The following is a 26160-nucleotide window of genomic DNA, read 5'->3' on the forward strand; positions in this document are numbered from 1 at the left end:
CTATCTATAATAACTCATTTCCAATACAGAACTTGCATATTGAGCATAACACTTTCTTACAAAAGAACTCCATTCTTTTAAAGCCAACCACAAGATAATTCCTCAAAAACTTCCAAAAATACAATGAGCACCATATCACTGCAGAATTCAGGAGCGTTTCCAACAACATTCCATATTTCACTTTATGACATAATGAAATATACATGAAAGCAAATCTTTCATTAATCTATTTATTCAAGTATTTGTTGATGAATTTCTATATGATAAATTAGCTGCTAGATTTATATGTGTCTTTTATGTTTGTGTCTCTAATGATAAAATATAGAATCAAAATTAATATACAGAAATAAAAGAAGTGAAAGTATTTTGAAATAAAAAATTTTGAAATGAAAGGGTTAGACATGAATTATTTTGGTAGCCAAAAAATAATAGTTCACACAGGCGGGGCGGCCCTGGGCAGAACACAGGTGGGGGTTACCTTGACCTGCACTACCCAGGAAACCCCAAAACCTGTGTACACAGAACAGATGCTTATCTCAATCCTCTTTCATTTATCTCAAAACAATGCCTTCTTAGTAGCAACAATTCATCTCTCCAAATCTAATACCCTCCTTCTTTTTTTTGGACTCTAAATAATTATTTTGATTTTTCAATTACAGTTGACACACAATACTATATTAGCTTAAGATACACAACCCAATGATCCCTCCTCCTTCTTAATAGGTATCTTAATATTGTGTAACAAAAAAATCAGTGCACTGAGGGTCAAAATATATAAAAGTGCCAATGATATTGTGAATAACACTGAGATGATGTTTTAATAAGCCAGCAAATTTTATGGTGTAAATCAGTCCTCAGGTGACAGCTATTCTCCACCTCGGTGACCGGTTAAATCACTACTTCTGCTGCCAACTGGTCTGACCTCCTGCCCACTCTCTTATCCTCAAAAGTAAGTCTCCCTTTTCCACCCTTTCCTTGGCTTTCTGCGATTTCCCACAGGCGCGCCTCGCCTGTCTCTGTTTTAGGCCCCTTCTCCAAGGTTTGCTCCTGAACACTTTGCTCTTCCCCAGGAACAGTATCACCGTTTGCAGGACACTCTCCTGCTCTCCATGTTCCTCTTGCTTTTCTACTGTATACTCCTCGACTGTGATTTTCCCCGCTTTGACATCCCACGACCTTTTAAGTGGATTATTAAATGAATCCTCACTCTATTCCTGCTGTGTTTTGCTTCTCTTTGAAAGTTACCTGGAGGCTTTCACTGATGAGCCATTAAGGATCAAGCCTATTATTCAGGTCCTGCTTTTCCAACTGCTTCAAAAACTGACAAGATCTTTGGCATTTCACTTTTACTAAGAATTTCATTGAAAAGCTGTTTTTTTTTTTTTTTGTTTGTTTTTTTTAAAGGGCCAATGACTCTGTGTGTCGTTAAAGCATAAACATCTGGAGCTTCAACCTTCTGGGTGCTAAAGTAAGCTTCTCCTCTCTCCATAAAGACTCTGGCAATTTTCTTCATCTAAAGAAAATATTGAAAAAACAAACTTCTGCATTTATTTAAATGAGATGCATAGGTAATTGCTGTAATTCATTTACTTCCAATCTGTTTAAGTATTATACGTTCTCTTCATTGGTGAGATTTCACCATAATAAGACCAATAATCTTACCTCTCACCTCACCCTATGTTAGAGTCAGGGACCTTCCTTCCATCTGAGAGATTTCTGTCACATTTCAGGTTGAGCACCAGGGCTCACCTAGAGGCACCCAAAGGATGCCATGAGCCAGGCGTTGAGTCCAGGTTTCTATCCTAGCTATGATTTTATAGGTGAGATGACCATATCAATTATACCCACAAATTTTTCTGTGATGATGTCTGTGTTGCAGGAGCAAAAGGGCAAGGAAAGATATGACAGAGTCTTCTTGACATCTTTGAAGATTAATGTTTCAGTTGCTTAAGAATAATCTAAAACAATGCAGTATAAGTGAAGGGGAAAGGTCTAATCAAGAAACTAGTATAAATGACCCATGGACAGGGACAACAGGGTGGGGACTGACTGTGGGAAAGGGGAGAGGGGGGCGGGGTGGGGGAGAGCAGCGGGGAGAAAATGGGACAACTGTAATAGAAAAACAATAAAAATTTTTTAAAATTAAATTAGAAAAGAAAAGAAGTACAACATTAGAAACGTGAATAACCAACACAATTGTTGTACAGACAAAATATAATATAAATAAACATTTTTTGTAACTTTAAACACTAAACACAATATATGGTAATAAGAAAAAGTAAAATTGAATTTGAGTCTAAACTTCAGTTCAATAAAAATGTGCTATGCTGAAAACAGAGGCATTAGTCTCTACATATTTTACTTCATAAAATGTGAATGATTACAATTTCTGCTATCTTTAATATTTATTAATCTCTCATTTTGTTAGTGTTTATATCAAACCCACCTTCAAAAGTATTAAAGAGCTATTAAACAAAATAGTGAGAAAAAAATTAAATACTGTTATAAAATCAAAAAGATTCAGAAGAGACATGCAAAAACCCTAGTATGAGATCATCACTATTGTACATCAAATTTGACTCTGGATACCTTAGAAGTCAGGAATGATATATAAGATAAAAATACATCTTGAGGAGATACAAAAAGAAAATAAGAAAAATATTGTTCTCATCTTCTAAGAGGTTAAGCCAATGAAGAAAAAAATACATAAGGGAGTGGTAAAATTATACCATAAAAGTGAGGGCAGAAGTAAGAGTTTGTCTGGCAAAGGGCAAGGATACATTCTTCTGTAAACTTGAAAGTTAGTCAATTGGTAAAGCTACAGACACATTTAAGGGTAAGAGAAAAGACTGGGGAATACATATTTCAGAACTCTTTTCTTCTTATTAACCTAGTAAATAACATTATCTGCTGCTTTGCAATTTGCCTTGTTGTTTCAAGGTCAGTAGAGAAAGTGTACAATTGCCATTGGGTATACAATAGGAAATAGATTTTTTATTATGCCTGTCACTAACAGTAGTCTATCAGTAAATAAAAAATAAAGAGAGCTGATTTTTTTTTCTCAATATAATGCAAGAATATTCTCTAATGATCTTCTTTGAGGTCAGAGTATATTTGATAGGCCAAGAAATTTCTATTAGTAATTCTTTATAGACAATTTTATTTATTAAATATACATTAAAAGAAATGATTTTTCTCCCTTTAGAATCTAAACTTAAGGCACTGTAGACTGAATCCTTTTAATATATGAAAACTAGCTATTTCTATTTTATGAATTAGAAAGTCTCATAACTCTTAAGGCCCACATCCAATTTGTATCTCTAAAATGACTTTTTGTAAACCAGTATAAACATATGATCTTTCTGCAAATCATAGGCTATTTATCCAGACCAAACAAAGATGTCTGAAGATGCTAATTTTCATGTGGTTTTAAAATACATGGTTGGGCTATGTGCATAGACATGCTTTTTATACCATACTTCATTTTACCCCTCCAGTTCACGTGCTTTTTTTCAAACCTGACTTTGAGAAACATTCTGATTAGCAATCAGAATCAAAATCTATAGAGATATCATTTTCCTTGTAAAACCAAAAGTGGAGAGTCTGGAGGTTATCCTGGAGCTTAGAAGTAGTTGCTCTGGCTGAAGAACCAGGGATCAGAACTCCACTGAGTGTGATCTACATAAAGTGTGAAGTTATAATTAATGGAAGAGGTATACATATTCCATCCAGTTCATTTTTATTGGGTTTTAATTGTTTGGGTAGATGATTTTTTCTTAGTTTATAGACTTTAATTTTAGGCAAATATTGAAATTAACCTTGATTTTTGTCAATTTAAAATGGTTAAATATTATGGAGCAGGATATCCATGCAAATGCTAAAACAATGGAAAGACTGTATGTACTGAAATGGAAGATGATCACAAAATTAAGTTAAAAAAAGAGCTGCCAAACAGAACACAGAATAGACTCTTTTTTCTTTCCTTTTTCTTTTTTTGCAAAGCAATGAAACTGGAGTGTATGAATATGTGTTTATAAAGGGAACAAAAATATTTTGAAGGATCTACAATAAACCTAAGAGTGATTCTTCTGGAAATAGAATTGGAGGGGCAAGAAACTTCCACTTTTTATTACATAAATATCAAGACTGTATAACTTTTTGGAAAATGGAATATAAATAAACATAATCAATACACATTTTATAGAAAAATTTATTGAAGACAAGAATAATTATTTTTGGTGATTTCTGTATGAAAATAGTAAATATTTATTTTGTTATAAGATTGACTACATTGTTGTCATTTGGATGTGTCCAAATATACAATGTATGATTCTTCTCAGTTCTGCTTTTGTCTTTCTTATGACTTCAAACTTTCTACTTTATAAGTATTTAAGACTAGTGGATCTTGCAACTCAAAGGTCTTGCTGATTAGGAGCATCTAATGGTTTAATAGAAATGCACACTCTCATGCTTCACCCCAGCTCTGCTCTTTAACAAGAGTCCCAATAGATTCACATTTTCATTAAATATTAAGAAGCACTGTTCCATATGACTCATCTTTAGTCTATGATTCCATAGCAAGTATCTTATTTTTATTCAGATCATATGTTGATGGAGAACCTGCCAAGGTGGCCACAGAGAAGACTAATAGGGATCAGGAGGGCTGAAGCCTCATCTCCACATTGCCTTTATTGGGTTCATGGCTCCAATGATTTTCTTTATTTGAAATCACCTCCGGACAGGTGAGACCAGGGAAGATCACAGTCAGATAGAAAACAGCATGAGGCCCTGTGGCTTCTGACACTGAATTGGCAGTGGCTATTAAAAAATACCAAACATAAAATGTGTGTTTGTATAAACATTTATTTATTCACATTTAAATGAAAGGTCAGAAGTAAAAGTCTGGGTGAAATGAAATGTGGTCAAAATGAAATAAGTAATTTGGGCTATGAAATGGAGGAAAAAACGCACATACCAGGATTGACATTTTCTGAGTTTATTTGAAGTATAACGCACTGTGGAATAAAATGAAAAAATGGACACTTTAGCAATAATGACTGGCACTTTTATTTCATTCATTTATTCTTTTTCTATTGACTTATACCCCATTATATAAAAAAAGTAAAGTAACATTGCTTGTCAACTTGTAGACAGTAAAAGCTTCTTTGAATAAATGAACAAATACTATAAGCTTCTTCTGGGTATAAAAACTTTCATTTCCTGTAACACTACAGATTAGATACCCTGAAAACTCTTTTTTACATAACAAATAGAAACTCCAGGTAAAATATAAACATACTCACTTTTGAATTCAAAATTTAAATAAAATGCCCAGGGCCCCAAGGCGGAGAGGTCATTGAAAACCAGAGTGTTAAGCACAAGAACTAACACTCAGCAGCCTTGGGGAATTGTTGCCATCAATAACCTAGAGCCTTGGGTTTTGATGTTCACAGGAGGAGAGGTGACAACCTGGGCAAAATGAAAACTTGGAACTGATATGTCACACTAAGACAGGACATTCAAAAGATTACATCTTCAGTGAAAGGATCAACTTAAAAACTATATGTGTCAGCACAAGAAGTAAATTATGAAGTTCCTGTCTAGACACCTGGGCTCTGGGTAGAAAAATTAGTCTTCTGTAAGAATTTATAAACATGGGCCAAAAGTCACATGTTTTCAAAGTTTCATCTCAACCACCTATGTTTTGTAAGAGACTAGAAATTAAACTAAAGTGTTCTTGAGCTAATGAAGCCCCCACAGTTTCTGGCCAAAGCAAATTAAAATCCTTTCATGAAAATTTATTTCTCAATACAGGTTACATAAGACTCCCACAGATAAAGCCTGCTGGTGACATAAGAGTCAGCAGGCAAAAAAGCAGAAACATCAGAGAATACCACTATTAGAAATTAATAACAAAGCATTTTTTAAATGATGAGAAATACAAAGAAAAAAATTAAGTTTCAATTAAAAAAGAATAGGTTGAAAAAAGAATAGGTTAAATAAAAAACAATAGAACACCTAAGAATGAAAAATATAGTTAGTGAAAGTTAAAGAGAAGCTTTATTTAATTAACTAAATATTATATTAGCCACAGCCAATGAGAGAATTAATGACCTGGAAGAGATGATTCATAATATATCTCCCAAAAATAAAATGTATGAAAGAAAAATTTAGAGTCTAACATAATATAAATAATAGGTGTTACAAAGGAGGAAAATAGAGAGACTGGGGAAAAGATCATTATTCTTAGAAATAATGCCTGAGAAATTTCTAGAATTAATGAAAGACATATTTTTCTTAATTTGTAATCTCAAAGAAGGTGTAAATAAAAATAAATCCACACCTACACATATAACTTGTAAGGTAATCATACAATTCAAAACTATGGAAAAAAACTTAAGGCAAAAATTCAGATTATTACAAAAGGGCAATAATCACACACTAAACTTGCATAATTGAAACAGTATCTGTAGAGTGGAGAGAACAGAGCTGAAACCTATTTTTCTATACTCAGCTTAAATGTCATTTAGGAGTGAAGACAAAATAAACTTAGATAGTCAAACACTGAGTTTACCACTAACAGCTTCCTGTTTTATTTCCTGATTACAAAGAAATAAAGGCTATATGTTTTGGAAAAAAGAAACATGAACTCAGAAGAAAGAAGTTAACTACAGGAATCATTGTAAGGGAAGACAATATGTAAGCAGTACTGATTATGTAAAATAATAATATTGTTGGCTGGTGTGGCTCAGTGGATTGAGCACTGGCCTGTGAACCAAAGGGTCACTGGTTCAATTCCCAGTCACAGCACATGCTTTGGTTGAGGGCAAAGTCCCCAGTTGGGGGAGTGCAAAAGGCAACCAAACATTGATGTTTCTCCCCCTCTCTTTCTCCTTCCCTTCTCCTCTCTCTAAAGATAAATAAGTAAAATCTTTTTAAAAAACAAAGTGAAGCCAAAGACAATAAAAACTTTAAAAAAATAAAATAATAATAGTAATGTCTAATTTGGGGAATATATACCAGGTACAACTAAATTTCTAAATGCCTATGGCACATGAGGTAGGGTATAGTAACCAATATTATGCATTCCAAGGTCTTTGTATTGTTCTAAAGAAGATGAAATATACTCATCATCTTTAAACTATTTAAACTTTAAACTGTTCCAATAAAATACATCATACTAAAATTTTAAGGAAAATCAGTCAAACAATAGGAGAATGTATAACAGTCAAATCAGTAGAAGGGAAAAATCAAAATAAATAAAATTTGAATATTACAAAAGGTATAAGAACAGAGAGGGGAGAAAAGTTGGAAACAAAGAGAGAAATTAGAAAATAGTGTAATAGGAAAAAGAATTCTCACTTTTGGAGATATAAATTGCTTGATGATATAAATTGTAACAGGAAATCTGCCCAACCATTTACCCCTACCCCCATATACATATCCCAGAAAGGGTTTGGGTTAGAAGGTAGAACCTTATCTAACATTTAATCAAGCCCTGTCTTAGAGTTGCTTGACTGACAGCACTATTTGCTGACTCTCAATAATTTAAAGAAAACCACACTTTATCAGAATAATATGGTGTAGCTTGCAGATAAAAAAATATAAGAGCTAAAATCTCTGCTATCAAAAAAGACAGGGGTGAGAACAAATGGCCAATTTCTTTAGGGCCATATAACCAGAATGAATGGTTCTCCATCCTTCTTTCACTTCTCTTCAAATTACCAGTCTTATTAGCCTAGGGAGGTGATTAATAGATGCACTAAGAAAACAAGCAATTGGGCAAAGCAGAAGGGATGGGCAGGGTTTCCCAAAGGAAAATCGAGGTGTCATAACTAAAGAAAGGAAAAAGAAATCTTGGCCCTGAAAAATACATATATATACACCAAACGTAATTCAACTTTATCTGCTGGATTTTTGTCTAAGTATGGCAACAATTATTATATGATATTTGACTCAAGGGAGGTATACATCTCTAGAATAGTTATTAAATTCTTTCTTTTTCTCCTTAAGCATTTATTTTAGTGATCACAAATCAAATGACTGCAGGCATCAGACAACTCAAAGAAACAAGTGGAGCAGTACTGTAATATGACGATAAATGAAAACTGGCATTCAATGGTAGGAATAAAATAGGGCATGGTGAAGGTAAAGGACAAACTGGAGAGCCCCTGACCCAGCCCAAGGAAGAAGTTGTTTCTCAGTTCAAGCTGATTGTTGCCATGCAGAAATGCTAACCAAGTAGAGCCGGATCTTTTTCGAAACAAAAAAAAACAAGTGATAGAAATTTATGCAAAGTAGATCTTTATCTTGATCTCAATTTTTAAATGATACTGGCAACTGATTCAATTTTTAAAATACTGTGTGAACCAACACCAGACAGATCAATTAAACACAGTTGCAGGGCCAGTTTTGTTATCTGCCATTTGTGGATTGTGGCTCACGGACCATGACTTGTGGGTTGTACTGTCTGCGCAAACAGCTAACCTCACAAGGTAATACTGCTGTATTTGCTCTTAGACAGTTTATTGTACATTACAGCACTTAAAATATAAAGTACTATCTTTTATCTGTACCTTTTTATTGTATTTATTTCTTTTACTTGATAGTTTTTATCTTTAAAGCTATTTTAGGTTCACAGCAAAATTAAACAGAAGGTACACAGTTCCCACACAACCTGCCCACGCACACACACATCCTCCTCCGACTGTCAGCTTCTAAGACCAGAGTGGTTCATTGGTTGCAATTGATGAAACTACAGTGACGCACCATTATCCTCCAAAGTTCCTAATTCACATTAGGAGTCACTCTTGGTGGTGTCATTCTATGTGTTTAAACAATTAAGTTTAATGACATGTATCCACCATTATAGTATCATACAGAAAGAATAGTTTCACATCCCTGAAGATCTTCTGTGCTCTGCCTACTCATCCTTCAACTCCTCCTAACTCCAGGTAACCACTGACCTTTCTGCTGTATCTACAGTTTTGCTTTCTCCGGAATGTCATATGGTTTTAATCATACAATACACAGCCTTTGCAGATTGCCTTTTTCATGAATAATATGCATTTAAGGTTTTTGGTAGCCTATTTGTTTTTAGTGCTGAATAATATTCAATTGTCTGTATATACCACAATCTATTTATTCATTCACCTACTTCAGAATATCTTGGTTGTTTCCAAGTTTAGCAAATATGAATAAAGCTGCTATAAACATCCAGGTGCAAAATTTAGCAAAAACATAAGTTTTTGACTGACTTGGCTAAATACCAGAGTATGATTGCTAGATCATATGTTAAGAACATTTTTAGTTTTATGAAAACTGCCTAAATATCTTTCAAAGTGACTGTACAGTTTTGCATTCCCATTAACAATGAATAGGAGTTCCTGTTGTTCCAGAATTTAGGCAAAATTCCCAAATAACATAAAATATTGAGCATCTTTTCATATGCTTATTTGCCATCTATATATCTTCTTTGATATATAGGAGCCATCTTTAAGTTAGGCTATTTGTTTTCTGATGTTGAGTTTTAAGAGCTCTTTGTTTATTTTAGATAACTGTCCTTTATCAGACATGTCTTTTTTCCTAGTCTGTATCTTGTCTTTATTTTTTTTTTTTATATATATGCATATTACTTTATTTATTTTTTTTTAAATATATTTTATTGATTATGCTGTTACAGTAGTTCCAATTTTTTCCCCTTTACTCCCCTCCACCCAGTATCTCCCTCCCCCAGCATCCCCCCCCAAGTCCATACCCATGGTTCGTAAAAAATAACTATCCCTCCCTCTCAGATATTAAGACCCTTTGTAATCTTGTAAAGGACAATGGGCGAAGGTCTCAAGCTCCTCTAGCTGCTTCAAGCTGGACATGGTCGTCGTCCTACCTACCCTTGGGTCCAGAAATCCCTAATAAAAGTGGGGGTGTGGAGGGGAGGGTGGCCTTCCCACATGGGGAAGGATCATGCATACTCCAGGTCAGTTGGCTGTCTCCGGACAACGGCGTGCTTGGTTTAGCAGGCTGGCATCCTTGTTGTGTTCTGGGGGCAACAGATTTGGCAAAAAGGGTTAAAAAGCATCATTCAATCCATAACTACTAGGTGGCAAAAGGCAGGGATTAATTTTTCAATGTTCCACATTAGGAGAAAAAAAAAAAAAAAAAAAAAAGGGCTTCTTTGGAGGAAGGTGTGCTAGGCACATCTCTCCTGTCCAAAACCCTTTTGCCCATTTTATTTAGTTTGGGCTGAGGGAAATAGTTTATGTTTCCCCCCTCTCAGACCTCTGGGCCCTTTCTGTCCAAGCCATTAGGATAGAAAAGAGAATTCAGTTTTAAAGTGAAGCCCACAGACCACCCCATTCTTCACCAACTCAGCCATTTAGTTCAGCCAAACTGTTGAGTCTCCGGAGGCAGCGCTGCAGAGAGGATTAAGTGAGGCTTATGCGTACAGACAATCACTCAGGTAATGCGGTCATAGGCTTATGCCCTTTGAAAACAGAAAACACATGTTAATTTATGTAACATAACCAACAAAAAGTCTCTAAATCTGTAAGACTGTCTTATTGGGAAGACATACAGTTGCAAGGCACTTGACATTCTACTTGCCTGCAACTTGAATCTCTTTGGTGATATCACAGATATGGTTTAATTTTCAAGTGAAACCATTTTTTAAATGAGAAGAAACTTTTAAGACGGTTAGCTGCCCTACTTTACAGTCTGCCACTGATCATTGTGATTTTCCTTGAATAATGATTTTTCTTCCTAAGATTACTCTCCTTGTCTTTAAAGGGACTACATTAAGTCCATTTTTAATTTATCCTGTTCATTTGCATAAGCATAACAAGAGCAGCAAATGATCACTTATGATCTTTAGTTCTGTTTTGCCGGAACTTACCCAAGGAACATTTAGGGTGGCCCTCAGTCTGCTCTTCAGTGCACAGAAGCTGGGCCACATACCTGGCATTCATCCTTGCCTGTACACACCTGTCCTTTCCAAGTCTTTCTGGTTTTCCATTGTGCCTTAAGGTCCCTTCTAGCCATCTTTCAGGAAAACAACCTTCGTTCCTTCCCTGGAGAGATTGCTGTGGACCGCACAACCAACCATGGCAGCAGGCCTTTTATTTCGCGGGCTTTTATTACCTTTGAAAGTCATTCCCAGTTCCTTAGGGCTTTTGGTAACAACATGAGCCCAAGCATGTCTCCTTTAGGCTTGACATTCCAGTCAAAGGCTTGTTCAGAAAAAGGAACCTCTATTAACAACTGGTCTTATTAGGTCTATGCAAAGAAACTTAAGTCATTACTTACTTGTTTAGAATGCCAAACTCTGGAGAGATCAAATAGGGAGAAAAATATACAACGTGAAGAAAAATCTTTGTCCTAATATTCACTGAACTGGCATTTCCATTCTTCATATTTTCATTTTCCCCCACTAAAAAAAATTTTTTTGTTTGTTTTTCCATTACAGTTGTCTCTCTTTTTTTTTTTTTTTTTTCCCCTCTTGCTTCCCTGTATCCTGCCCCTCCCTTCCCCCACATTCAGTCCCCACTCAGTTGCCCATGTCTGTGGGTCATTTATACATGTTCTTTGATTTTACACTTCCCCTTCTTACCCCCTTTTCTCCCTCCCCCCTCCCCCCTTGTTACTGTTAGTCTACTCCTTGTTTACATACCTCTGGTTCAATTTTGCTCATTTGTTTGTGTTGTTCATTAGTTTCCTGTAATAGGTGACAGCATAACGTATTTTTCTTTCGTTGCCTGGCTTATTTCGCTAAGCATAATTCTCTCTAGTTCCATCCATGTTGTTGCAAATGGTAGAAGTTCCTTCTTTCTTTCTGCTACATAGAACTCCATTGTGTAAATGTACCACAGTTTTTTGATCCACTCATCTACAGATGGGCATTTAGGTTGTTTCCAGCACTTGGCTATTGTAAATAGTGCTGCTATGAACATTGGAGTGCATAGGTTCTTTTGAATTGGTGTTTCAGGATTTTTCGGATATAATCCCAGTAATGGAATTGCTGGTTCAAAAGGCAGTTCCATTTTTAGTTTTTTGAGGAAATTCCAAACTGTTTTCCATAGTGGCTGCACCAGTCTGCATTCCCACCAGCAATGCACCAGGGTTCCCGTTTCTCCGCATCCTCTCCAGCACAAGTTGTTTGTTGATTTGTTGATTATGGCCATTCTGACTGGTGTGAGGTGGTATCTCATTGTGGTTTTTATTTGCATCTCTCTGATGGCTAGTGATGTTGAGCATATTTTCATATGTCTATGGGCCCTCTGTATGTCTTCTTTGGAGAAGTGTTTGTTCAGGTCCTTTGCCCATTTTTTAATTGGGTTGTCTGTCTTCTTGGTGTTGAGTCGTATGAGTTCTTTATATATTTTGGAGATCAATCCCTTGTCTGAGATGTCATTGGCGAATATATTTTCCCATATGGTTGGTTTCCTTTTCATCTTGCTGATGTTTTCTTTAGCTGAGCAGAAACTTTTTAGTTTGATGTAGTCCCATTTGTTTATTCTTTCCTTTATTTCCCTTGCCTTAGGAGATATATCAGTGAAAATGTTGCTACGTGGGATATCTGAAATTTTCCTGCCTATTTTTTCCTCTAGGACTTTTATGGTATCACGGCTTACATTTAAGTCTTTGATCCATTTTGAGTTTATTCTGGTGTATGGTGTAAGTTGGTGGTCTAGTTTCATTTTTTTGCATGTCCCTGTCCAGTTCTCCCAACACCATTTGTTGAAGAGGCTCTTTTCACTCCATTTGATGTTCTTTCCCCCTTTGTCAAATATTAGTTGACCATATGAACCTGGGTTTATTTCTGGGCTCTCTATTCTGTTCCATTGATCTATATGTCTGTTTTTATGCCAGTACCAGACTGTTTTGATTACCGTGGCCTTGTAGTATAGTTTGATATCAGGTATTGTGATTCCTCCTACTGTGTTCTTCTTCCTCAAAATTGCTGTGGCTATTCGGGCTCTTTTTTGGTTCCATATAAATTTTTGAAGTATTTGTTCTAGGTCTGTGAAATATGTTGCTGGTATTTTAATAGGGATTGCATTGAATCTATAAATTGCTTTGGGTAGTATGGACATTTTAATGATGTTGATTCTTCCCATCCATGAGCATGGTATATGCTTCCATTTATTTGTATCTTCTTTAATTTCTTTCTTCAATGTTATGTAGTTTTCTGAGTACAGGTCTTTTACCTCCTTGGTTAAGTTTATTCCTAGGTATTTTATTTTTCTTGTTGCTATGGTAAATTGAATTTTTCTTTCAGTTTCTATCTCTGAGTTTTTATTGTTGGTGTATAAAAATGCCTTTGATTTCTTAATATTGACTTTGTATCCTGCTATTTTGCCGAATTCACTTATTAGGTCGAGTAGTTTTTTTGTGGAGTCTATAGGGTTTTCTATGTACACTATCATGTCATCTGCAAATAATGACAGTTTTACTTCCTCTTTTCCAATTTGGATGCCTTTTATTTCTCTTTCTTGTCTGATTGCGGTGGCTAGAACTTCCAAGACTATGTTGAATAGGAGTGGGGAGAGCGGACATCCTTGTCTTGTTCCTGATCTCAGGCGGAATGCTCTCAGTTTTTGCCCATTGAGTATGATGTTGGCTTCAGGTTTCTCATATATGGCCTTTATTATGTTGAGGTATGCTCCCTCTATTCCCATTTTGCTGAGAGTTTTTATCATAAATGGGTGTTGTACTTTATCAAATGCTTTTTCTGCATCTATTGATATTATCATGTGGTTTTTGTCTTTCATTTTGTTTATGTGGTGTATTACATTTATTGATTTATGAATGTTAAACCATCCTTGCATCCCTGGGATGAATCCTACTTGATCGTGGTGTATGATCTTTCTAATGTGTTGCTGGATCCGGTTTGCCAATATTTTGTTGAGGATTTTAGCATCTATGTTCATCAGCGATATTGGCCTGTAGTTTTCTTTCTTTGTTGTGTCTTGACCTGGTTTTGGAATTAGGGTTATACTGGCTTCATAGAATGAGTTTGGCAGTCTTCCCTCTTCTTGTATCTTTTGGAATAGTCTGAGAAGGATAGGAGTTAGTTCTTTCCTAAATGTTTTGTAGAATTCACTTGTGAAGCCATCCGGTCCAGGGCTTTTGTGTGCTGGGAGTTTTTTGATTACTGCTTCAATTTCACTAGCTGTTATTGGTCTATTCAGACTTTCTGCTTCTTCTTGATTCAGTTTGGGAAGACTATAGGTTTCCAGGAATCTGTCCATTTCCTCTAGGTTGTCAAATTTCTTGCCATACAGTTGTTCATAATAATTTCTTATAATCCTTTGTATTTCTGTGGTATCAGTTGTGATTTCTCCTCTTTCATTTCTGATTTTATTTATTTGGGTCCTCTCTCTTTTTTTCTTGATGAGCCTGCTTAAAGGCTTGTCAATTTTGTTTATTTTTTCAAAGAACCAGCTCCTACTTTTGTTGATCTTTTGAATTGTTAGTTTAGACTCTATGTCATTTAATTCTGCTCTGATCTTGATGATTTCCTTCCTTCTACTTGATCTGGGCTTCGCTTGTTGTTCTTCCTCTAGATCTTGTAGCTGTAGGGTTAAATTTTTTATTAGATATTCCTCTAGCTTTTTTAGGTAGGCCTGTATTGCTATGAACTTTCCTCTTAGGACTGCTTTCGCTGTATCCCATAGGTTTTGGGTTGTTGTGTGTTCATTATCATTAGTTTCCAGAAACTTTTTGATTTCTTCCTTGATGTCATTGTTAACCCATTCATTATTTAATAGCATGTTATTCATTCTCCATGAGTTTGAATGTTTTTGAGTTTTTTCCTTGAGGTTGATTTCCAATTTTAAGCCATTGTGATCTGAGAAGATGCTTGATATAATTTCAATTTTCTTGAATTTGTTAAGGCTTGTTTTGTGTCCTACCATGTGGTCTATCTTTGAAAATGTTCCATGTGCACTTGAGAAGTATGTATATTTTGCTTCTTTGGGGTGAAAACTTCTATATATATCGACTAAGTCCATTTGATCTAGAGTGTTGTTCAGTGCCTCCATATCTTTGGTGTTTCTTTGCTTCGAAGATCTGTCCATTGTTGACAATGGGGTGTTAAAGTCCCCTACTATGAGTGTGTTGTTGTCTATATCTTTCTTGGAGTCTTTCAAAAGTTTCCTTACATATTTGGGTGCTCCTAAGTTTGGTGCATATATATTTATAAGGGTTATATCTTCTTGATGGATTTTTCCCTTAAGTATTATGAAATGCCCTTCTTTGTCTCTTTTTATGGACTTTGCTGTGAAATCTGTTTTGTCTGATATAAGTATTGCTACCCCGGCTTTTTTTTTCATGTCCATTTGTTTGGAATACATTTTTCCATCCCTTTACTTTCAGTCTGTGTAGATCTTTTGTTCTAAGGTGGGTCTCTTGTAGACAGCATATATGTGGGTCATTCTTTCTAATCCATTCAGCTACCCTATGTCTTTTAATTGGAGCATTTAATCCATTTACATTTAAGGTTATTACCGATAAGTACTTATTCATTGTCATTTTTCCCCTTTGTACTCGTGTTCTTCTCTGTCTCTCTCTGTTTCTTTATCTTCTTAGAGCAGACCTTTTAGCATCTCTTGCATTGCTGGTTTGGTGGAGATGTATTCTTTTAGCCTTCTTTTGTCTTGGAAGCTCCTTATTTCACCCTCCATTTTGAATGAGAGCTTTGCTGGGTATAGTATTCTAGGTTGTAGGCCTTTGTTTTTCATTGCTTGGAATACTTTTTGCCATTCCCTTCTGGCTTGTAGTGTTTCTGCTGAGAAATCTGATGATAGCCTTATTGGAGTACCCTTGTATGTTATTAGTTGTTTTTCTCTTGCTGCTTTTAGGATCCTCTCTTTGTCTTTGAATGTTGCCATTTTAATTATGATGTGTCTTGAGGTGGGCCTGTTGGGGTTCATCTTCATTGGGACCCTCTGTGCTTCCTGGACTTGCGTGACTCTTTCTCTCGTCATGTTAGGAAAGTTTTCTGTCATTAGTTTTTCAAAGAGGTTTTCTATCCCTTGCTCTTCTTCTTCTCCTTCTGGAATTCCTATGATACGGATATTATTACGTTTCATGTTGTCCTGCAGCTGTCTTAGAACCTCTTCAGTCTTGTTCAGTCTTTTTTCATTTTGTTGCATTGTCTGGGAGTTTTTGTGTAGGTTGTCCTCCAGCTCGCTGATCCGATCTTCTGCTTCCTCTAGCCTGCTTTTAATTCCTTCTACTGTGTTCTTCAATTCAGAGATCGTATTTTTCATTTCCTCCTGGCTCTTATTGATAGCTTCTATGTCCTTTTTCATGCTCACGTAATTTTCTGTGAGTTCCTTGTAGTTTTTCTGGAGTTCTTTGAAGTTTCCGCTGAGCTCATTCAGCTTCTCCATAATCCATGTTTTGAATTCCATATCTGATAGTTCGCTCCCCTCTATTTCATTTAGCACTCTTTCTGGGGATTCTACCTTTCCTTTTGATGGGAGGTTGTTTCTCTGTCTCCCCATTTTTTTGACTCCTATTGTTTGTTGGTGCTTCTTGGAATGATCTGCACTTCCTGGATCTGCCTCTGGTGGCGTCAGATCATGTACCAGTCTGGCCCTAGGCAGCCTGTTGGAGACTTCCAGGGATCTACTGCTGTTGTCTGTCTTCTTTGATTGTTAATCTATTCAATCTGTGATTAGCTGTCAGGCTTAAGAACTGTGGGTGTGGCGGCTTAATTCCTGTAGGCAGGGCTTTTGCTTCCCCTCAGGCTGACGCCACTTGGAGGGGAATGGTCTACCCGCAGTACTGGGGATGAGTCAGCACTGGGACCCAGTCAGCTGCTCCTCCAGTTCTCCCCTCAAAGCCACCGTGCCAAATTCTCCCCAAGTGTCTCCAGTCCTCTCTGCCTTCCCTCTGCTTGAGCCCAGGGTAAGTGGTGGCCAAAATATTTTCGTATGTGATCCACTTAAGAGCTCTTTTTCTCCTGCTGTTTCTCTCCGGCTAGCAAGAAAGCCTTTGGCTTTTCGCTTTTCACAGCTGATACTATTTTACTTTCTGCTCTGTTGCTGTAGGCTGGGAAGCCCAGCTGGGGGTTTAGACCCTGCCCTTCTCAGGGGGAATCCCCGGCTGCTGAGCTGTTTCTCAGTCCCTTCAGCAGCCACCCGTGTGAGCCCAGCCAGCCCTTCCGCGTCTCCGCACTCCCTACCGGTCACGTTGTGATGTAGCGGCCTTTTCTGTCTCTCCGTGGTTATAAGACTTCTTTCCAGCTAGTGTTCCATTGGTTATTCCAGATGATTTCTCCAAAATTAAGTTGTAAATCCAGACTGGTCCTGGGAGGAGGTTAGTGTAGCTTCCACTTACTCCTCCGCCATCTTGGATCTCCGCCTGTATCTTGTCTTTTAATGTGTCTTGATCCTCACTTCCTCTTGATCAAGTTCATTGTGATAACATTGATTAACACTATTACATAGTTTTAAACTGCATATTTCTATGATGCGTGATCTGTATGTTGCCTGTGTGATCATTACAAAATCAGCAGTTATTCTTACCCTGAATTTTAATTTATAATTTTCAATGCATCTAAAGCCAATAGCTGGCTGGAGAGAAAATAATCAAAGTCAAATAAAATCAAAGAGTAAGAAAGGGCCATTCCAAAGAGATTTCTTTCACTTGACTCAAAAACAAAAACTATGTGTGACAAGCACTTAAAGACTATCAAAAAAGAATTAAAATTTATTGTCACACCATGAAACTGAAAGATTCTATGGTTGTTTGGAAACTCTGTATAAAAATATTTATTCCACTCCAGTGGATCACTAGGAAATTTCAAGCTTTGTTATCTTTTGTGTGAGTATAAATAGGGGTGTGAAGACCCTTCCATCCACCTGGATTACAAAAGTACACTCAATGAAAGTTTGTGCTTTTTCATTCTTATTATGTTTATAATAAGTCTTGGCACCTTTTCACAATATAGGTAAAGATTTATCCATTATTTTGGGTAGGTTTTCATTTTAAGGCAATAACTATCCAAAATGTCCCTTTAAGTAAGCAGGGAGCTGGGGTTTTGACCTGAGCTAGATTTCTGGAAAAGGGAAGAAGTGGACCACTGCGGGCATGAGGAAACAGGAGACCAATGTGAAACCCTCAAAGAAAGAAAAGGAAACAAAGACGGGGTGTCAATTATCAGGTGCAAAGCAGGTGGGCAAAGGTCTTTAGCTGTGAGGTAAATAAAAGTCAACAGCTTGGGATGGATAAACAGGAGAAGCTTGAGAAAAGGAGTGTTGTAGGAAATCTGTGGTCTGTGCATTGGTCAGGGATAAAGTGATTAATGAAGAGTCCAGTGAAAGACCTGAAAGTACTACCAACAGTAAAGGAATATTTCATCAAAGATATGGCCATGTCCTCACTCAAAAGATATTATTTGAAAACCTTTTTTCTTTTTTGTTGACTCTGTACATTTCTTGAAAATGAATTGACGGAAAAAAAATTTAAAAAGAAAGAAAAGACCTCAGATTTTAAAAATCTCTATTCACAGTTTTTCACTAGTAAACTGCCACTAATTATTAACATATTTTTGCAAAGAAAAATATTCTTTAAGTGTTTAACATATAAGTAATTATTACAACTTTTCAGCTCTTTTTATTCTTTGTTTCTTCTTGGATATTGGTCCTCCTTTGGACCCATATTATTCAGACATAATATAGGATCATTTTGAAAAAATTCATATGATGATTTAACTTTGATGAGCAAATGAAATTTCAAGAAAGGAAGAATAATTTTCACTCAACTTATTTGCCTTAGAAAAAAATTAAAATTGAATTATACTTGAAATAAGCAGGAATGTAGCATTTACCCACAGAAACAGAAACTCGTGGAACTGCTGCACAAAGAATTAGAGCAAGGAGCAACTCAATTTCATCCTGTGCAGCTGAAATGTACTGTAAGTAATTAATATTAATGTAATTAAAACTGTCTCTGCTCCATGGATCAATAGGTCGCTTAAATGTTGTGCTAGAAAAATCTAAAATTGTTCTCAAGCAAAACAGAAGATAATCACTATATTTCATCTAATTCAGGTACCATCTAAGATCCTAACAGTAAGAGAGCATTTGTGATCCATGCTTCCTTCTGCTTCAAAAAATAATGTAAGCATGACTTCTAGGCGGGAGAAACTTACTTGACCACCATCGGCTGCCACCCAAGACATGTTTAGGTGCCTTCATAGTAATGTTTGCAATGCGATCTGTGTTGTTTCTTTGTAATGCTTCTCAGGATCATAAGTATTCATTTGGGTAAGGAAACGTGAAATGCTCATCTCACTCATTACAGGAACCATCATTGTCATTCAGTGCTCCCAATGCCATAACTAATACTTAGCATAGAATGGATGTTAAGAAAATACTAAAAATAGATTAGTGTGGTAAATGGATTAGGTAGATAGGAGAAAGATATATAAAATAGATGATTGCTAGACAGAGAGACAGGTTTATTCTTCAACTTAAAAGTCTGTTTAGTTTTTTTTCCATAAAGTGAAAAACACATTTTTCATTTTCACCAATAACTTTACTGATTTGGATATTTTGAGTACATCAGCTGTCTCCCTCTATTGGCTTCTTGTGGGTAGAGGCCAGGGGTGCTGCTATACATCTTTCAATGCATAAGACAGCCTCACAGCAAAGAATTATTTGGCCAAAATATCAATAGTACCAGGAAGCTTCACAGACCACTTCTGACACATTTGTTCAGTCACAGTATCTTCTCCATACACTGCGCCAATATTTTTGTGAGTGTCAGTTGAATTTTCACCTTTCTTGAAATAATAAAGCATAATATGCTGAAAATGTTACAGTTGCATATTTTCTTCCATCTTCAATATTAAAATGGCTACACAAAAACTTACCAATTTTGATGTTTTTTTAAATGCACACTGATATGACAACTGTCACTATACAATCTATCTAAATTGTTTTGAATTAAGTTAAAGACAACTAAACACTACCCAAGCTATCATATGGAAAAAACTAAACAAACTTTTTGGCCAACCGAATAACTTAAAATAAAAAGGTACCAACCATCTGAGCACATAATGCTTGGAAGTGAGCACATGTTAGTTTATGTTCTTGCCAAAGCAAACCTTGAGACAAGGACCTGTCTGTAGAAGAAAACACAAATGAGGAAGTTGAGCAGGTAAGACGGGACAGTAAAAACAATAAAATATCCATTAATAAATAGGTTGATTGCTTTGTAAATTTAGTACTGAATACCCCCCTGAGAAGCCCTATGAAATGTGGCTCCGAACTGTCCCACCACAGGATATGGAGGCTGAAAACATGAATCTACCGACTTCAGTCCCGTCGTTTGAGAGTTGAGAGGGTAGCAAGTGCATGCAATGGAGCACGCTCTCTCAGTACATTCAGGTGGCAGTACTCGTTGGGCTGGAGTTGTGAACCACAACTGCAGACTTACTCAGGCGCCCTGAGGGAATGAGGAGGCCAGCAGCAGCTATTACAGAGTGCAAACAGGAATGGAAACAGGGATGAAACATCCTTGTCTCAGTAGGAAATGGTAGGGTTAGTGCTGTTAGATCCAATAGAAAATGTTCAATACTATGATTGAATGTCAAGTCTGACTCACGGTGTTCCTGTGATGTCAAGAATTTTAGGCAACTGTTCTCATGGAAGCCATGCCTAAAAGTATTGGAATGTCACTTAAGAAAGAATTCTTTGGAATTAGAGTAGATATTTCTAGGAGCTAATAGCATTAAGGATTATTTCATTGCAAGACTGTAGTGGAAATTCCAGCTTGATCTTAAGCTATTATCACCCTAGCATTGAAAAAATGCCTGGTACAGTCTAGACAACTGCAGGAATTGGGCCACCTGAGCTCTGTTTATTTAAAGGAGCTCTATATGCTTCTGGGGTAGAACTCACCCAGGAGAAAGGTGTCCAGACATTAACAGTTTGTCCTTGATATGGTCAGATGTCTGTCACTTGGAGTATCTGTGGCCCAGCTTCCAAGTGTTCTATCCTGAGCCCTAATAAAAGGAGTCTACAATAAGTGAGCAAAACTGAAAAGAACTGGTCCCCTAAGCTCTCGAACAGACATTGACTTCATGGTGACAGGGAAAAACCCAGAAATGTCTAGTTTGATTCCATTGGTACCAGTAGTTGCCTCAAACAATGGCATTTTGGGCAATGACAGGAGTCAGTATAGGTGAACTTTCAGGAGATTCATAGCTGGATCAGCAGACATAACCCTGCATATCCATCACTGCTTTGCTGCAGTCTTTGGAAGCATAAGCTACCTCACACAAGAATTGCTTCTGGGAATGGGAAAAGGAGAGAAAGAAAATGTCAACTATCGTTGGTTAGAATATAGTATTACTACAGATCATATTCAAGGCAAGCCTTATGAAATTTTAGAACAACTTAGATGTATATTTAAGAAGGATATAGTGCAGTTTATGTAATTGGAGGAGAGGAAACATATAAAAATTGGGGGGGGGCAGCTATTGTGTGACCCTTAGTTGGTATAACCTGAAGAAACCCAGTTTGCATGAGACCTTATAAGAGCCTTTCTGGAATTTACAGACAATTTAATGTACAGCAAGGTCAAAATCAGGAATCACTGGCAAAGCATAATCTCCTAAGTGCATTGGAAAGTTAACTTGAATTTTTAAACAATCCACTGGCCCCCAGCTCTTTTGAAACACTGGTATCAAGCCATGGGAGTCACACATATTGCCATGGGTGATACAAAGCCATATACCACATCAGAATATTTACAGCCCTGAGAGTACCTATTATCCCATGAACAGTGCATCTTGAAAGAGGGCAGCTTCGCTGTGTTGGCTCTGTTCTCTTCTTATGTTCCACATTGGCTCTGAACCCTTTGCCATTGTGCCTTTCATTAATTTTACATTATAACGTGCAAAAGAGTTCCGATGACTATCTTTATTTGAGATATAATTCCAACATTCAGAAAGTTTTTAATAAGTAAAATATTCATAATATTAGTAATTAGAAAATGTAAAACAAACTTGTTAATTCATATAACAAAGAAAACATTGCTTCGCGTAGCGAAGTTTTCCTTTAAAAATATCAATGTCTTTGGTAGAAGCTATAACAATTGACTTCTTAGAAAGCATACAGAGACCATGAGGAGGGTTCAGAGGAATCAAAAGGACACTTAAGGAATTAGAAAATAATAACTATGTGGAAATGCTTAGAAAATTGGGATTTCCTTTTAGAAAGAAGACAACTTCCCAGGGAATTATTCTTTCATAATAAGAAGGGCTATTAGGAGCAGAATGAAAACCAGCTTCTGTCTCTGTCCACTTAGAGTAAGAGAAGGGAAAGACGGGTGAAGGGAGAGCACCAGGGAGTTACGGGGAGTTAGGCTAGTTGTTGGAAAGGATTAATGCTAACAAGGGACGGTAACCCCCAAACACACTGCCGGCATACATTGTTGAACATATGCCTGTGTGCATTTAAAGTAAATAATAGGCTGCAAAATTTAAAATTCAGAAAGTTGTCCAGAGGTTTCTCAAGATCCCTATGCTTGTCTTTGAACAAGTTAAACAAAAAATAGTATTTCTATCTTGTCATCCCTTTGTTTTAATTGTATGTCAGTATTAGCAAGTTCTTATTTACTGTTTTTTCCACATTAATTGGTTTTACTGAATTCAAGTTTGTCTTAATTTTCAATGAAGTTACTGGTTTGCAAACATTTTGTGCAACAAAATCCTTGCTTCTAACAAAATCTTTTGTGGTTGGTCAACATGGATAAGCAGAACTGCCCTGGTTACTGGAGAGTGAGAGACTAGAGATAGCAGATGGGGCAGGATCCTGTTGATCTTACCCTTCATCCCTTCTCTCCATTCCTGCCCTGCCAACAAGCCCCAAGATATCCTGGAGGAACCTGTATGGCATTTTAAGCATAGTTTAAAAATCGTTGACCCAGATAAGAATGACATATAGCACTCTGGTAGTGTTTTATAGCTCACAAAATGATTTAAAGCATATTGTCTGTGTCCTTCCTGCTTTAGCATTCAGAACCTATGAAAGCATATCATTTAAAAGCATCTGGCAATGACTTTTTAATGGTGATCACAGGTCTAGTTATATTAAGTTTAATGAGAAAAACTAATTTATTTAGAATGGATTTTTTTATTTACAAAAATTATGGGAAGAATTTCTAGTTCTATCATTTTTAGGAAATATGTGAAATGAAAAGTGCTTATATTGAACAAAATACAAGAAAATTCTACGACATAGAATTTGATATTGGACCAGGACCAACTTCTCCTTTGAACATAACAGCATCCAGGACCCCCAATTCTATATGGAACCATGAAAATGTTTTTTTCTTTTTAAAATTGGAATTTAGAAAATGAACTAGGTCAAAGAAAGTAGTTCACTATATAATACTAACGTTTTATTTTGATTGCCTCCTATTCATCCCATTGGTAAGGAAGAGATTTCTGACCTAGGATTACTGCAGTGGCCCAGAACATGGCGCCTGACATTGGAAAGATGGCATTGACAGCAGTTTGTTAGTCACATAAACCTCAGGCTTGGGAGAGGAGCACACTGCACCATGCGGGGCCACACAATGGCACGCTCAGAACACAGTGAACAACTGGGGGCTGTAGGAAGCTGGCTTTGTAATAATGGGGGGATGAAGTGCCCCCTGGTTCCCACAGGAGGATGTGATTGGCTGGTTTGAATAATTTCACAGGTTGGCCAGGAACTGAAATCCACTATTGAGGGAACTGTACCTGGTCCCTTTGATAAAAAAGGATTGTTTAGCTAGCAGACCTTATCTACAGGAGCAGAGTAGGAGAAATAACTTAGGTTAAACCACTTAAGGCCCTCTGGCTTTCACCAGATGTCATGGCAACATTCAATATTGAACTTTTTAGATCTTAGCACCACATATATTCATATTTTACCAATACAGCCATAAAATGTATTTTACATATATATATATATATATATATATATATATATATATTTTTTTTTTTTTTTTCCCCTGATGAATGAAGAACACCAAAGGCAAAAGTACCTAGAGCCCATATGTGGTCCTATTTGGAACTGTTATAGAACTGGTATGCCACCTCTGTTTCACACTAAAACAAATGTCTTAATTAACTTTAAGAACCTTCACAATCTAGCTCTGTTCTTAATCTCCCATTTAAAAATAATGGGGTCCATACATCAAAAGTTACTGCATGAAGGGCGTGTAAGGGAACTGCTTAGTGTCAGAACATGTGATTAATGTGGCTTTCTTTCCTGAAAAGACACTATCTGTAATCTTGATCAAGCTCTTCAATCTCTCTGAACTACAAGTCCCTTATCTGTAAAGGAACAGTATAAAGATTCTATCAGTAAAGTAGGGAAAAGCACCTCCCACAGCGTCCAGCAGGTGATAATTGAATATAAATCATCATTGTAATAAAGTGCTGACTTTATTATTTCTGAACATTCTCTATAAATTGTGTCTGGAATCAGGAGGCACTTAACACATATTAAATGAATGGATGGGTAGGTAAATAAATGAACTTACATATACACAAGGGGTCCTTGTCTTTACTCTCACTGTCTTCCTTACCTAGAATGTCCTCCCCATTCTGCTTTGTTTATCTAAGTTCTGCCCTTCTTTAGAAAACCAAATTTCATCTAATTAAATTATTTTTTTTAACAAACTAGATCTCTTTGCTATTTTCTCTGAGCTTTTGGAGAATTTATTCTCTGAGACACTCATTTTGAACTGAATCCCTGATGACTTGATTATTAATTCTTTAGACTATTTCCTATCTCCCTAGACTGTAGAACTTCAAATGTTAAGGGATATATCATATATCTTTTTGTTTTCTTAGCTTTAATATAATTTCCTGCTCATAATAGGGACTGAGATGAAGATAAATAGGAGTCTTTTCCTCTTCACTATTGTCCGCTTCCTTGTTTTAGTTGATCACATTTTCATTCCTTCAGTCATTTGAACTCAAAATTTTAGTTCCCAAAGATCTGGGGGGACCCTAGATGTAATATGATTCCCATTTCTCTGAAGGTAGTTTTATTGTCAGAGAGCACAGATTTAAAGTGGGGAAGGTTCACTTGCCTACAACACTGAATCTACTGCATCCTCCCTGGAGATCCAGGGTTTCATACCCGCTTAGGTGTCTCCTCAAACCCTTTCACCCTCCCGCTCTGTCCTTCCTCCATTTACACTGCTCTGTCTCTGAACTGTTTCCTGTACACCCCAGTTCCATGTTTTCTAAGCCAGACCTTCATCAGTTCCCTTCTGGATTATTGAAACAGCTTCTAAATGGTTCCATCTCCTTCAATTTATCCTAACTCTTACCACCCAAATTATTATTAATTATGACTATGCATGTGGTTTGAAATAAAAAAATTCATAAGGAAATTCTATGATTACATTTTCTGCTTTTCTTTGAAAAGTACTTCTCAAAATGAAGTTATATTATAATGTCTACATGTCAATAATATTTTCTGTTTCTCTGGCCACATTCAAGTTCCCTCTATTTGTATTGTCTGTACATAAATTGGCCTCTTAAGGTATATTCCCATCATTCGAAATCCCTCTGAAATCTCAAATCTACAATATTAGGCTTTTTGTATCTTCTTCAGGAAGACTACATCTTCTGCTATCTATGCTTTCTAATTTCTAAACATTTTGTCCATTCCTCATTCTAGCATGTTCAAAATTTATCTTTGAGTAATGAGTGTATGTGTGTGTGTGTGTGTCAGAGAGAGAGAGAAAGAGGGAGAGATTCTGATAGTTGGTGAAATTCCATTTGATAAATATTAATGTCTGATTATCCTTCCGTTTCTAATAGTACTTAAAATTATAACTTGCCCAAAGTGGGTAATTAATAAATGCCATTGAATTGAATTTTTTCCCCTGAACTAAAAGATGGAAACCCTCTAGGACTTTAGTGTCAGAAACAAAGAATTCCAATTAGCTATGTCCACCTAAAATGGAACTAAAAGTCAATAAATCTTGTTTCATACATTATCTCATTAATCACCTTAATTTCCTCTTTCAAGTTTGAATGTAGACATTGCCTACTCTTCTACAAGGAACTTTTCAATTATTAGAAATATATATTTAAAAAAGTGATAAACTGATTTTCCCTACAACAACATTTTTCAA

The sequence above is a fragment of the Furipterus horrens genome, unplaced genomic scaffold (genome assembly GCF_987537825.1).
Source record: "Furipterus horrens unplaced genomic scaffold, mFurHor1.1.pri manual_scaffold_2, whole genome shotgun sequence".
NCBI classification, from domain to species: Eukaryota; Metazoa; Chordata; class Mammalia; order Chiroptera; family Furipteridae; genus Furipterus; species Furipterus horrens.